The 12,699-nt window shown below is 41.9% G+C and overlaps 1 protein-coding gene across 2 annotated transcripts in view; it reads left to right on the forward strand.

The window, feature by feature from the left end:
- Window positions 1–3,268: 3,268 nt before the first annotated feature.
- The window catches only part of LOC129756529 (SNF-related serine/threonine-protein kinase-like), a 136,772-nt gene continuing 127,341 nt past the window's right edge, over window positions 3,269–12,699 (forward strand). For both annotated transcript variants that reach the window (XR_008739473.1, XM_055753441.1), the window contains exon 1: window positions 3,269–4,819. The gene's annotated coding sequence lies outside the window, so the exon portion shown is untranslated. The remainder of the gene's footprint in view (window positions 4,820–12,699) is intronic.

Consider the following 12,699-nt stretch of genomic DNA (forward strand, 5'->3'; position numbering starts at 1 on the left):
TGATTGCCGATTATTCCAACAATTCAAGAATTTACTTCTTAACTTTTCAATGAAATTAGTGAGTGAGAGTGATTTTTTTAACTGTGTTTACTGCTCCGGCTAGCCTACCGCACGGAAGGCTACCGTCGCGCGATTAGAAATTTTCCCAGTAACCGCAATATCTCTCATTCTCTTGCAAGGTTTGTAGCAGGCGAAGAGAGTGATTTTCATTCAATATCTTTGATTTCATTCATGTTATCGAAAGATTTTTCAGTATAAAGATTGGAATTAAATACCGTTAATTAAACGCAAAAAGAATTTTAAGATTCTATTATTCTTTTAAAAATAAAAGTAAGACATGAATCTTTCTTCAAGACATAGATTTCTAAGCGACTAAAACTAAGATCTACGATCCCATAAAAAATTCAGAATCTCTATTCCAGCAAAGATTGAAACTTTCAGATTTATGGTTTGAAATTTCAAATTCATATTTAAAAATTTCAAATTGAATTTCAGAATCAGATTCCAGATTCAGATTTCAGATTCAGATTTCAGATTCAGATTTCAGATTCAGATTTCAGATTCAGATTCAGATTTCAGATTCAGATTTCAGATTCAGATTTCAGATTCAGATTTCAGATTCAGATTTCAGATTCAGATTTCAGATTCAGATTTCAGATTCAGATTTCAGATTCAGATTTCAGATTCAGATTTCAGATTCAGATTTCAGATTCAGATTTCAGATTCAGATTTCAGATTCAGATTTCAGATTCAGATTTCAGATTCAGATTTCAGATTCAGATTTCAGATTCAGATTTCAGATTTAGATTTCAGATTTAGATTTCAGATTCAGATTTCAGATTCAGATTTCAGATTCAGATTTCAGATTCAGATTTCAGATTCAGATTTCAGTTTCAGATTTCAGATTCAGATTTCAGATTCAGATTTCAGATTCAGATTTCAGATTCAGATTTCAGATTCAGATTCAGATTTCAGATTCAGATTCAGATTTCAGATTCAGATTCAGATTTCAGATTTCAGATTCAGATTTCAGATTCAGATTTCAGATTCAGATTTCAGATTCAGATTTCAGATTCAGATTTCAGATTCAGATTTCAGATTCAGATTTCAGATTCAGATTTCAGATTCAGATTTCAGATTCAGATTTCAGATTCAGATTTCAGATTCAGATTTCAGATTCAGATTTCAGATTCAGATTTCAGATTTCAGATTTCAGATTTCAGATTCAGATTTCAGATTCAGATTTCAGATTCAGATTTCAGATTCAGATTTCAGATTCAGATTTCAGATTCAGATTTCAGATTCAGATTTCAGATTCAGATTTCAGATTCAGATTTCAGATTCAGATTTCAGATTCAGATTTCAGATTCAGATTTCAGATTCAGATTTCAGATTCAGATTTCAGATTCAGATTTCAGATTCAGATTTCAGATTCAGATTTCAGATTCAGATTTCAGATTCAGATTTCAGATTCAGATTTCAGATTCAGATTTCAGATTCAGATTTCAGATTCAGATTTCAGATTCAGATTTCAGATTCAGATTTCAGATTCAGATTTCAGATTCAGATTTCAGATTCAGATTTCAGATTCAGATTTCAGATTCAGATTTCAGATTCAGATTTCAGATTCAGATTTCAGATTCAGATTTCAGATTCAGATTCAGATTTCAGATTCAGATTTCAGATTCAGATTTCAGATTCAGATTTCAGATTCAGATTTCAGATTCAGATTTCAGATTCAGATTTCAGATTCAGATTTCAGATTCAGATTTCAGATTCAGATTTCAGATTCAGATTTCAGATTCAGATTTCAGATTCAGATTTCAGATTCAGATTTCAGATTCAGATTTCAGATTCAGATTTCAGATTTCAGATTCAGATTTCAGATTTCAGATTCAGATTTCAGATTCAGATTTCAGATTCAGATTTCAGATTCAGATTTCAGATTCAGATTTCAGATTCAGATTTCAGATTCAGATTTCAGATTCAGATTTCAGATTCAGATTTCAGATTCAGATTTCAGATTCAGATTTCAGATTCAGATTTCAGATTCAGATTTCAGATTCAGATTTCAGATTCAGATTTCAGATTCAGATTTCAGATTCAGATTTCAGATTCAGATTTCAGATTCAGATTTCAGATTCAGATTTCAGATTCAGATTTCAGATTCAGATTTCAGATTAGATTTCAGATTCAGATTTCAGATTCAGATTTCAGATTCAGATTTCAGATTCAGATTTCAGATTCAGATTTCAGATTCAGATTTCAGATTCAGATTTCAGATTCAGATTTCAGATTCAGATTTCAGATTCAGATTTCAGATTCAGATTTCAGATTCAGATTTCAGATTCAGATTTCAGATTCAGATTTCAGATTCAGATTTCAGATTCAGATTTCAGATTCAGAATTCAGATTCCAGATTCAGATTCAGATTTCGGATTCAGATTTAAGATTCAGATTTCAGATTCATATTTCAGACTCAAATTGCGATTTTTGATTCAGATTCAGATTTCAAGTTTAGATTAAGATTTTAGCTTTTAGAGTTTTGACCTTTGTGATAAGATCTCGGATTAAAAATCCATATTCAGATATCAAATTCACAACTTATTTTCAGATTCAGGATTCAGACTGCATATTCAGATTTAGATCTTAGATTATAATCTCAGGGTGAGATTTCAGATTCAGTTTTGATATGCCTACATATCTGATTTGAAATTGAGATTTCAGATTTATATTCTTAAAAACATTAAAATCAATGCTTAAATTTCTCAATGGCGTTCAAAAAATATCACAAAATGATTATGCCTTTTTACTTAAGATTGAACAAAAATTCCTGAATCGGAAGCCAGAACGGAAAAAATAAAGTTCTTCGGGCTCTAAAATTTGTCTTGAAAATTTAGTAATTATTGGAGAATTGGAGATCTGAGTTGAAAACTAACAACAAAAAATTATTTAAACAATACAAAAAAAACTTATCAGGTGCCTCGCCACTGACTTGATACAAACAACCTTAACGGAAAGTTCCGCTTCGCTACAGATACCGCTATTTCTCTCTCGCGTAATTTGCGCAAGTGTGCGTATCAGCGAGGTGCACGCGAGAGAAATCGTGCAGCGAATTCGCTCAAACAGAGAATTTTCGCCCGCTAATCGCGGATTCGAATTCGTCGCATCATCCGCTGCTTTGCTTTGGTTCTGCTGCTGTCTCTGTATTTGTGGTCCAACTTTCTTGCTCGCTGAGAGAACTGTGGCTGGCAGATGGGAGAATTACAAACGAATAAACTCCAATCGTTGTCCAATCGTCTCGCCAGAAAGATGTCGGCGGTGTCCGGATTTTTCGAGGTTTTTTAAAGTGTTTGATTCAGTGGAAAAAGTTGAAAAGTCGCTATTGAAAGTGTCGGTAAGTGATTTATCCGCGTTGAAAACATCGCATTCCGAGCGTTTGAATCGATTTCCGGTTCCGTATCCGGGGCTTTTCGCTTATTTGGGGTCGAAAAATGACGTTTTCGGACCCGCTTGCTGCCTCGGTGGAGAAATTTTCTTATTGGTGGTGTTGATGAATCTCTCGCCTGAATGAGTTTTTGGGAAAAGTCAATGAATGCTACGATTACTGGGTGTTGATGTGTTTTGGTTGATGATGGCCAAGTGAAAAATATGGGGGCCCCACTTGTGTCTTATTGCGGAAATGAAAAGTGAAATTTGTGAGCTGCCAAAGGCCTTTCGGTAAGCGACAATTGCTTTCGACGAATGACCCGAATCTGGTACCCGTGATTCGCGATTGGATTGGAGAAGGCAAATGCCTAGCTTCCTGTTGCTGCCAGGTGAATTTTTCTCGCGTCTCTAGCATACTCAAATAATGGCCACTACTAAGCTACGAGTATAGAAAAGCAAAACAGCCAAATTAGTGTTTGCTCCCCTGGATCTTTACTTGAGTTCCAATAGTTACATCACTGGCCCAAGCTGATTCAGGTGATCCTAATCTCTACTTACCTGTATAAAAAGTAAACCCAGACGGGGACATTCCCAATCAAGCGTCTTCTTACGCCCACGCCATATCAAATCAAAGGCTGGACCAGATTACGGAAAAAGAAAGAACCTCTCGAAAGCATCATCATCATCAGTGTGTGCGATACCAAATCCTGTTCGTCGTTTTCGAAAAATAGATGGTGTCGATCTACAATTTTAGATTAGACCGAAACCGCATGTAACAAAGTTAAGTGATTTGATTTGGGTGCTGCCTTTCGGAAAAAAGAAAATCAAAGGCAATTTAGTCGGGGCCGCAGCCAAATTGTGAAAGCAAAATAAGAGAAAAAAAATAATATTGATAAAAGCTAGAAGAGGAATCAACCACAGCGGAAAAAAAAGAAGTTCAAAAAGTACATCAGTTTTTCGGAAGAGCACCGTTTTGTTGTGTTTTCCTTTTTTCCACGCTTCTCGTGTATTGTGGGTGTCGTCTTCTTCCTCTATTAGCAGTGCGTTCAGTCAGTTCCCATGTATGTGTGTGCCCGTGTATTGATCTGGGGCTGAGAGCTTGGAAGTAGCGGAAGAATCTGTGTCACCCCCGCGCCATTCCATCCTTCAGTGCATAAGTATTTCGGTTCCGTCTTGGATAACAACTTCATCTCACCATTGCTGGATGTGCCAACTGGTTTATCGTCGTCGCCATCGATTGTATGGGAATTTGATGCAGCTGCTAGCGGGATGCTGATGCTGTAACGCAATTTAGAATTCAGCTGTGAGAAGAGATCCTGTTGGAATTCAACGGTATATTGACTGCTGTAGGTGGAAACCGCCGAGGATAAGGAATTAATTCAGTTTTAAAAGTAAGTTGAGTTTTTTTTTTATTTCATTTAAGGGGGAAGCTAAACATACCTATTGAGAAGTACCCAAATTCCCAATTGTAAATTTTGTACGAATTCTCATATTACTTTTCAAATAATCTACCCGAATCTGAGATACGAAAACGTACTTATAGTACGTCTATTGATACTTATAGTCTTATAGATACTTATAGTCTGATGTTTGAGCCTGACAAATCAATCTTAAAACCAAATTTGAAATCTTAATCTCAATACTCATTTTGCATTTCGCTTTTTTGGGTCACACATTTCATTTTTAAACTTAGATTTCAAATATCAATTTCACACCATAATCTGTAATCTGATTTTTAAATTTTAATTTGGATCATGATCTAAATTCTGGAATCAAAAATCTAGTCCAGGATTCTTAATCTAAATTTTAACTTAATTTGATTCTAAAACCTGAATCTGAAATCTGAATCTCAAAACTGCATTTCAAATCTGAATCTAAAATCGGAATCTGGAATCTGAATCTGCATCTGCATCTGAATCTGAAATCTGAGATCTTAATCAAATACCGAAATCTGTATTTCGAATCTGAAATCTGAATTTGTATCTGAAATCTAATTCATAAATCTAAATCTGAACTCTTAGTCTAGAATCTGAATCTGGAGTCTAAATCTGGAATTTAAATCTGAATTTGAAGTCTGGATCTGAATCTTAAGTCCAGAGTTGAATTTGAAGTCTGGATCTGAATCTGAAATCTTAAATTTGAAATTTGGAATCAGAATCTTAAATATCAATTCTGAATGTTTTCCGAAAGTTCAGCTTAATGTAATGCACATTAACGCTGTTTGTGAGTTTTTCAGCAGGAAACGAAAGTTGGGTTCTAGAGAATTAATAAAATGCATGAAGGGTAGTCAAAAATAACATTTTCTTGAAGTATGGGGTTAAAGTATAGGGTTCCGCAGAGTTAATGAAAACACATCTTGGAAGATTGAAGTTATATTTGCGATTGAAAAAACTTAAAGCAAATGACATTGGAGTATCTCGATTGCTGTGATTAGTTTCACCTGAGATCGGCCTACTCAACCACTGCTCCTCGATCGGTTGATTCTAATCCAGCGTCGATCGCCAACTTCTTGAGTCGTTTAGCCGAAAGGGGGTTTTGTCAATAGATCGGCTACCATGTCTTCGATCGGGCAATAGACGACGTCGATCTCCTTCTTCTGCTTGAGGTCTCGAACGAAATGATATTTTGTGGCGATGTGCTTCGTCCGATTGCTGAACTTTTCGGTATCCAGCATATTGAGACAACTCTGGTTGTCCTCGTTGATTGTAACGTCTCCTTTCTCATCCATGTTGGCCAACAAGCGTATCAGCCAGATTGCTTCCTGTGACGCCTCGGATAATGCGATGAATTCGGCCTCCGCTATGGATAAGGAAACGCACGTTTGCTTCCTGCAGCCCCAGCTTATGGTACCTCCACAAAACTTGAAGGCTTGGCTACTGTTGGATTTCCGGTCTTCAATGTTCTCCGCCCAATCCGAGTCCGCGTATCCTATCAGTCCGGTCCTATCTCCTACTCTGCTCAATAGAAGACGAAAGTGGCTGGTTCCCTTCAGGTAGCAGATTACCCTTTTGACCTCGTTCTAATCTCCTTGCGTGGGGCAGCTGGTATGACGACTCAGAATGGACACCGATGCTGATATGTCCGGCCGGGTGTTGATGGCGCCTCCTTCCTTTCCTGCTTGATATATCCCGGATTCAACGGAATTTTGGAGTCCTTGGCATCCGCCATACCCGTCTCTCGAATGATTTGTTCGATGTACTGCTGCTGATTCACGAAGAAATTCGCCTTTCTCGTCTTGCTGAACCTCAATTCCGAGATGGTAGTGGATTTCTCCGAGCTCATTTAGTTCAAATAGCTTCTTCAAAGCAGCAATCAAAATTTCGCAAAGCTCAATTTTCTCGCTAGCTACTACCAAGTCGTCAACGTAAACCAGCACGTAACAGGCTTTTCCATCCTTCACCTTCCGATAGAGACATGGATCCGCTTTGTAGCGCTAGAAACCCTGCTTGTAAAGCGCGGAATGCAGCTTGGAATTCCATGCCCTGGCAGCTTGTTTCTGACCGTAGAGGCTCTTCCCTAGTCTGCACACCTTGTGTTCTACTCCTTCTGCGATGTAACCGGGTGGTTGCCACATGTATATCTCCTCCTCAAGATCGCCGTGGAAAAATGCGGTCTTGATATCGTACTGCTAAACCACCATTTTCCGCTTAGCAGCAACGGCCAACAACGTGCGGAAGGTAGTCTGGCGCACCACCGGAGCGAACACTTCGTCGTAGTCGCATCCATACTTCTGTGTGAACCCTTGGGCTACCAGGCGGGCTTTGTAGCGAATGATGGTTCCTCGTTCGTCCCGTTTCGTCTTGTACGTCCACTTGCACCCAACGACCTTTCGACTTTTCGGTGGATCGACCAATTCTCAGGTTCCGTTTTTCATCAGCGCGTCGTACTCCTCCTGCATTGCAGACGACCAACGATCGCCGTCATCACCGCCAAGGGCCTCTCGGGGGGTTTAGGGATCACCTGTTGACCGTTTGGATTTATTGGCTCGCTTGGAACTGCGACACGTCACCACCAGTCCCTTTTTTTATTAGTTGATCACCCAGGTGGTAAATCCTTTTTACGGATTGCATTCCAAGGCACGGCGAGCCACCGCGTCCCCCCAGTTTGCTACTCTGGGTCCATGGGTGCAATTGGACGACTCATGATACTATGTACCCCTACGCCATAAAATCCACCTGGGGCCTCTGGCCATAATTCTCATCCGGACCTGCAACGAAGGCTATACCCGGGATGGGAGACCATACTCGCGCAATGCGCTCCACGGCAAATACTCGTTTTATTCGTACTACACCAGCAATCATCATCCACCCTTAGTCACGAGTCACGACTTACGGGTTGGCAGTCCGTTCGCCGCTACTCGTGACTCGAGTCCCACACACTCGGTCTCTTGTCACAATTTGAGCCGTCTTGACCCGTCTCTCCTCGTGACTCGAGACCCCATCACATTCCTCCTCTTGACACGAATTGAGGCGTCTATACCCACCTCTCCTCGTGTCTAGAGGACCCTCGTTCAAAACGTCTCTTGACCCAATTCGAGACGAGAACAACTCGCCTCCCCTCGGGTCTGGAGATAACCACACCTCCTACTATTTCACCGTCTCGACTCTTCGAGACTCAACCTGAGGCCCATCCACTGGGCGCCACATGTTACGGCACAACGCCTGTCTGTCTGTCGTGAGTCAATCGTATCCGCGAATCGGTGCCAGGAACCTCCCCAAAAGGTATATCGATCGAAACTCGCCAAACATTTGGTCGTCGGGTCGCGACTACCCGATACACGTTACGACCCCTCCCTCTTGCAACTGAGCACTGGTACCAGGGTGCCCAGTCGCACCACGTTTTTGCCACACTCGGCACACAGCCCGTCGGTAGCTGACTGTACCAAGTGTGACGTGTAGTTCTCTTGGCCGTACATCTACAGGTGACCAGTCCGTAGACACGTTTCATCTCTGCACCACGGGGAGGTGGAACTACGTCGCAGATGCGATAAATCCGGCTTTCTTCCTGACCAGATTTCCTCAGGCGTCTTGGTGTGACCCTTAGTTGATGATCGACTCAACAGGTAAACGGATGTGGACACCGCTTCGGAAGACCGGCTTCGAAGAGTAAACACCGGGCTCGATCGACGATAGACCTATTGATTAGCTCCGCCAAGCCGTTTAGCTCCGAGGTGTAATCAGTGGTTGTTTGGTGTTTGATGCCAAGTCGTTCCAAAAAGCCTTGGAAACCTCGATTTGTGTACTCCTTCCCATTATCCGTTCGAATGGTCTTGATCTTGCAACCCTGTTGTCTTTCGGCCATACTGTGGAAGGACTGGAACGCTTGTAGCACCTCGGACTCGGACTTCGTTGCCAAAAAATAGACGAAGATCTTCCTGAATTTATCTTCCACAAACGTGATGTAGTACCGATTCTTCCCAATCGAAGGTTCCTTCATCGACCCGCAAACGTCTGAATGGGCCACCTCGAGCACCTCGTTCGCTCGTGAACCATCTTTGCTGTAAGGTAAACGGGTTTACCTTCAGACTTCTTACGTGTAGGTGACCCATTCTGCTGCGCCAAATCGATTGAGTTCCACCGGAAGAGCAAGCCAAAGATTGATGGGACTTCTGACCATCGAACATGAATATTCCATTCACCTTCGTCCCGGTTGCGAAAACCTCTCCGTCGGAATTGACAACAGCACACCCGCTGTTTTCGAAGATGACCTTGCTCCCGTTCTCGACAATTTGGCTGACGGACAGTAAGTTTGTCGAGAGACCCGGAGTGAACTGGACATCTCGAACGTTGATTTCACCTGAGTCGAGTCGTGACTTCAGCTTCGTATCTCCGACGGACACAACAGCCATCGCTTCTTGATTGGCAGCAACCACTGTTCCAATGCCTCGGCGCCGATTCTCGAGCAGATTTTCGTCGTTGGTTAAATGGGATGGGGCCCCTGAGTCGAAGTACCACTCACCATTTCGAGCTTGATCCACCGTCGACAGCGCCGTGCAAAACGCGCTGTCCTTTCTGACTCCTTTCCGGTTCCTCTTCGGGCAATTCCTGGCAATGAGTCCGACCTTCGAACACGCATGGCTTCTCGGACCCTTCGGCTCTTCGTTGTGAGACTTCGATTCATGATGACTTCTCGGTTGGGTTTGAAAATTGTGTTGGACTTTCCGGTAGTTCTTGGTAACCTATCGCCGAATCCTCGCATTCTTGAAGCAGCTTGGTTTTGATCTCGATGCCGGAATTTGAAATTGCCATTACCATCGAGCGATACTCGGAGGGAAGGCCAGCAAGCAGCAATGCTCCAACCCATTCGTCGCTGACGTCGAATCCGATGCCTCTCAGTTGGTGGGACGTTGACATGATTCGATTAATCGCCATCGAACCACAGTTCTCAAGCTTCGTGTTGATCAGGTTTCTGAACAAACCAACCTTGCGTTTCGTGCCGGAGTCTTCAAACGCTCTCTCCAGATTCGACCTGACATCATGTGCAATTTCGGCTTCCTGGACGTGCACATAATTAATCGGATCCAAAAGCAGGATTATCTTCGCCTTCGCCTTACGATCTTTTCTAGGATCAATCGTTGGCCTCGCACCGGTATCAGTTACGGTCGGCTTCACCACATACCACAGCTCCTCCAATTCCAGGTATGTACGCACGGCAAGCTTCCAACTTGACCAGATGTCGCGCCCTGTTAGTCTTTGGATTCCGGGTAGACTTGAGATTGAAGCGCTCGGACCGTCACCGCCGCTAGAACTTCAAACTGCAGAAAACATCTTCGGTTCTTCAAATCTTCCTGGGCCCATAACCTCTTGAAGTATGGGGTTCCGCAAATATAACTTCAATCTTCCAAGACGTGTTTTCATTAACTCTGCGGAACCGCATACTTCAAGACTTTTCAAGATAATTAAAATACTTTCTGTAAATTTCCCTTGAATATTCCACCTATTTGGAAAAACCTTGGTAGAAACCAAGGTTGTGAGAAAACATTTGACGACGTTGAGGTCGTCGAGTTTGCTATGCATGTCAGGTTGTGTTTGGGCGAGCAAAACAATATCATCAGCCAGGTCAAGGTCGTTCAGTTGCTCTATTGTTGAAGGATTCCACGGCAATCCTCGGTTCGGTGCACAGTCAATCGATCCAGTCAGAATCTCATCCATTACGATTAGAAAATTAGCGGTGATAAGATACATCCTTGTCTCACTCCAGCAGTTACCGGGATTGGATCGGACAAGACACCGTCGTGCAAGACCTTGCACGAAAATGCCTCGTATTGTGCTTCGATGAGATGGACTAGTTTCTCTGGTACTCCTCTTCGTCTTGAGCCGCCCAGATGTTTTCATGGTTAAGTCGGTCGAATGCTTTTTCGAACACCAGCAGAAGAGAGTCCTAGAGTTCGTTGATTTGTTCCAGTATGATTCGTAGCGTTGTGATGTGGTCTACACATGATCGTCCGTATCAGAATCCAGCTTGTTGCCGTCGGAATGTAGCGTCTATTTTCTCCTGGATCCTGTTCAGGATCACTTTGCAGAGTACTTTGAGGGTTGTACAGATCAACGTTATGCCTCGCCAGTCTCTGTCAGGTCTCCTTTCTTCGGGACCTTCACGAGGATACCCTGCATCCAGTCGACCGGGAATGTTGCAGTATCCCAGATGTCAGCGAAAATACGGTGCAACATTTGTGCTGACAGGGCAGGGTCGGCTTTCAGCATTTCTGCAGTGATGCAATCGATCCCAAGTGCTTTGTTGGATTTCATGTTTTTGATTGCCGCTTCTATTTCATCCAGCGAGGGCGCTTCCGAGTTGACGCCATTTATGCGATTTACTGTTGGCGCTTCGAGCTGCGGATTCTGGTGGCCATCGCTATTCGTGACTCGTGAAATCCTATCCCTAAATTAAAACATTTTGAGTTACACTCTGATCTCAGACTTTCAGAATCATCATTCAAACAGGACTTTTACCTTGAGCTATGTTTTTTTTAATTTGAAATCTTTTACTATCGGAAGAACACTCTATAATTCTCAAATATTTAAGAAAAAACAACTTTCCAGCTGTACTATTTATACGGAGCTGAATCGAACTTCTCCATGACGAACCCATTCCATTTCAACGTGCCGCTACTAAATGAAGGAGGAGGAAAACATAACCTTGGTTCCGTTGTTGTTTTGTCTGTTAAGATAAACAATAAATGGCAATATACTACTGCTGTTGGCTGCTACTGCTTTAGACAACCGTGTGGAGGTTGTCTGGAGGCAGAACGATAAACTTTCGATCCAACGACCAAGCGGCTGCCAGCCAGAGAGACGGCTTCTGATGGTTTTGCTAGAAAGGGTAGGAAGGTAGAAAACTGCCGCTGCACCGGAATTGCAATAAATATGACGCCCCATGTCGCCCATGTTGTGTGTTGTTGTACCGGGTTCAGTTGTCAATGGAGACAAATTGTCACACTATTCGGTTTCGACTGGCTGGGTCCAGGAAAGAAGTCTGTGGATTGGTTCTGAGAAATTTAAAATGATCTCTAGAGTTAAATTTGTTTTGATTTCTCATTTGTACTGGTTTTGCTATAATCAATGAATATGTTGATGTTCAGGTAATTCTTTGTTCTATTCTATCCGAAATGAATGAGCTAGTCTCATAGATGCTAAATCAAACTGCAGAGAAAGCTCCCCCACATTGACGTAGGTACGGAATAAATTCATTCACCCACCGGCAGCTCCCAATTGCATAAATTAGGCGCGGGTATTTGTACTTCTGCCGTTGTTGTTCGGTGAAAGAAAAGTTTTGAAAGGACAATAGAGGAACCCAATACAGGAGCTTGACTCTACTAGAAGTAGGTGGGAGGTTATTTTAAGTGGCACAAATCACGCAACTGTGCTGCCCCAGTCAGTTATGCGACAAAAACTCTTCTCCAAGGTGTATCACCCGCCACATTTTTTTCTTGGAGGAACAACTTCGGAAAACTAGGGAAAAAGAAAATTCCCTTATGTTGACCAGTAAAATTTTATGAGACGAGTTCAGGTTCCAATCAACAAGGCAAATTAGCGAGCAATGCCGTGAATGTTTCCGGAATGACCCTTCCGGTGACATTCAGAGACATAATTTTTACGAACTGTATGACTTATTCATAACGAAAATATAAAATGAAATTTTAAAATGGGAAGCATCTCCATATGGTCTAAGAATAAGTCGGAAGTTTCCAACCAAAATGGATACAAAAGAGGCACATTTAAAGGCACTAACAGATTGGTACAACTGCACAGAATAAATGATAATCATTAG

This window comes from Uranotaenia lowii, chromosome 3 (assembly GCF_029784155.1).
Source record: "Uranotaenia lowii strain MFRU-FL chromosome 3, ASM2978415v1, whole genome shotgun sequence".
Lineage (NCBI taxonomy): Eukaryota > Metazoa > Arthropoda > Insecta > Diptera > Culicidae > Uranotaenia > Uranotaenia lowii.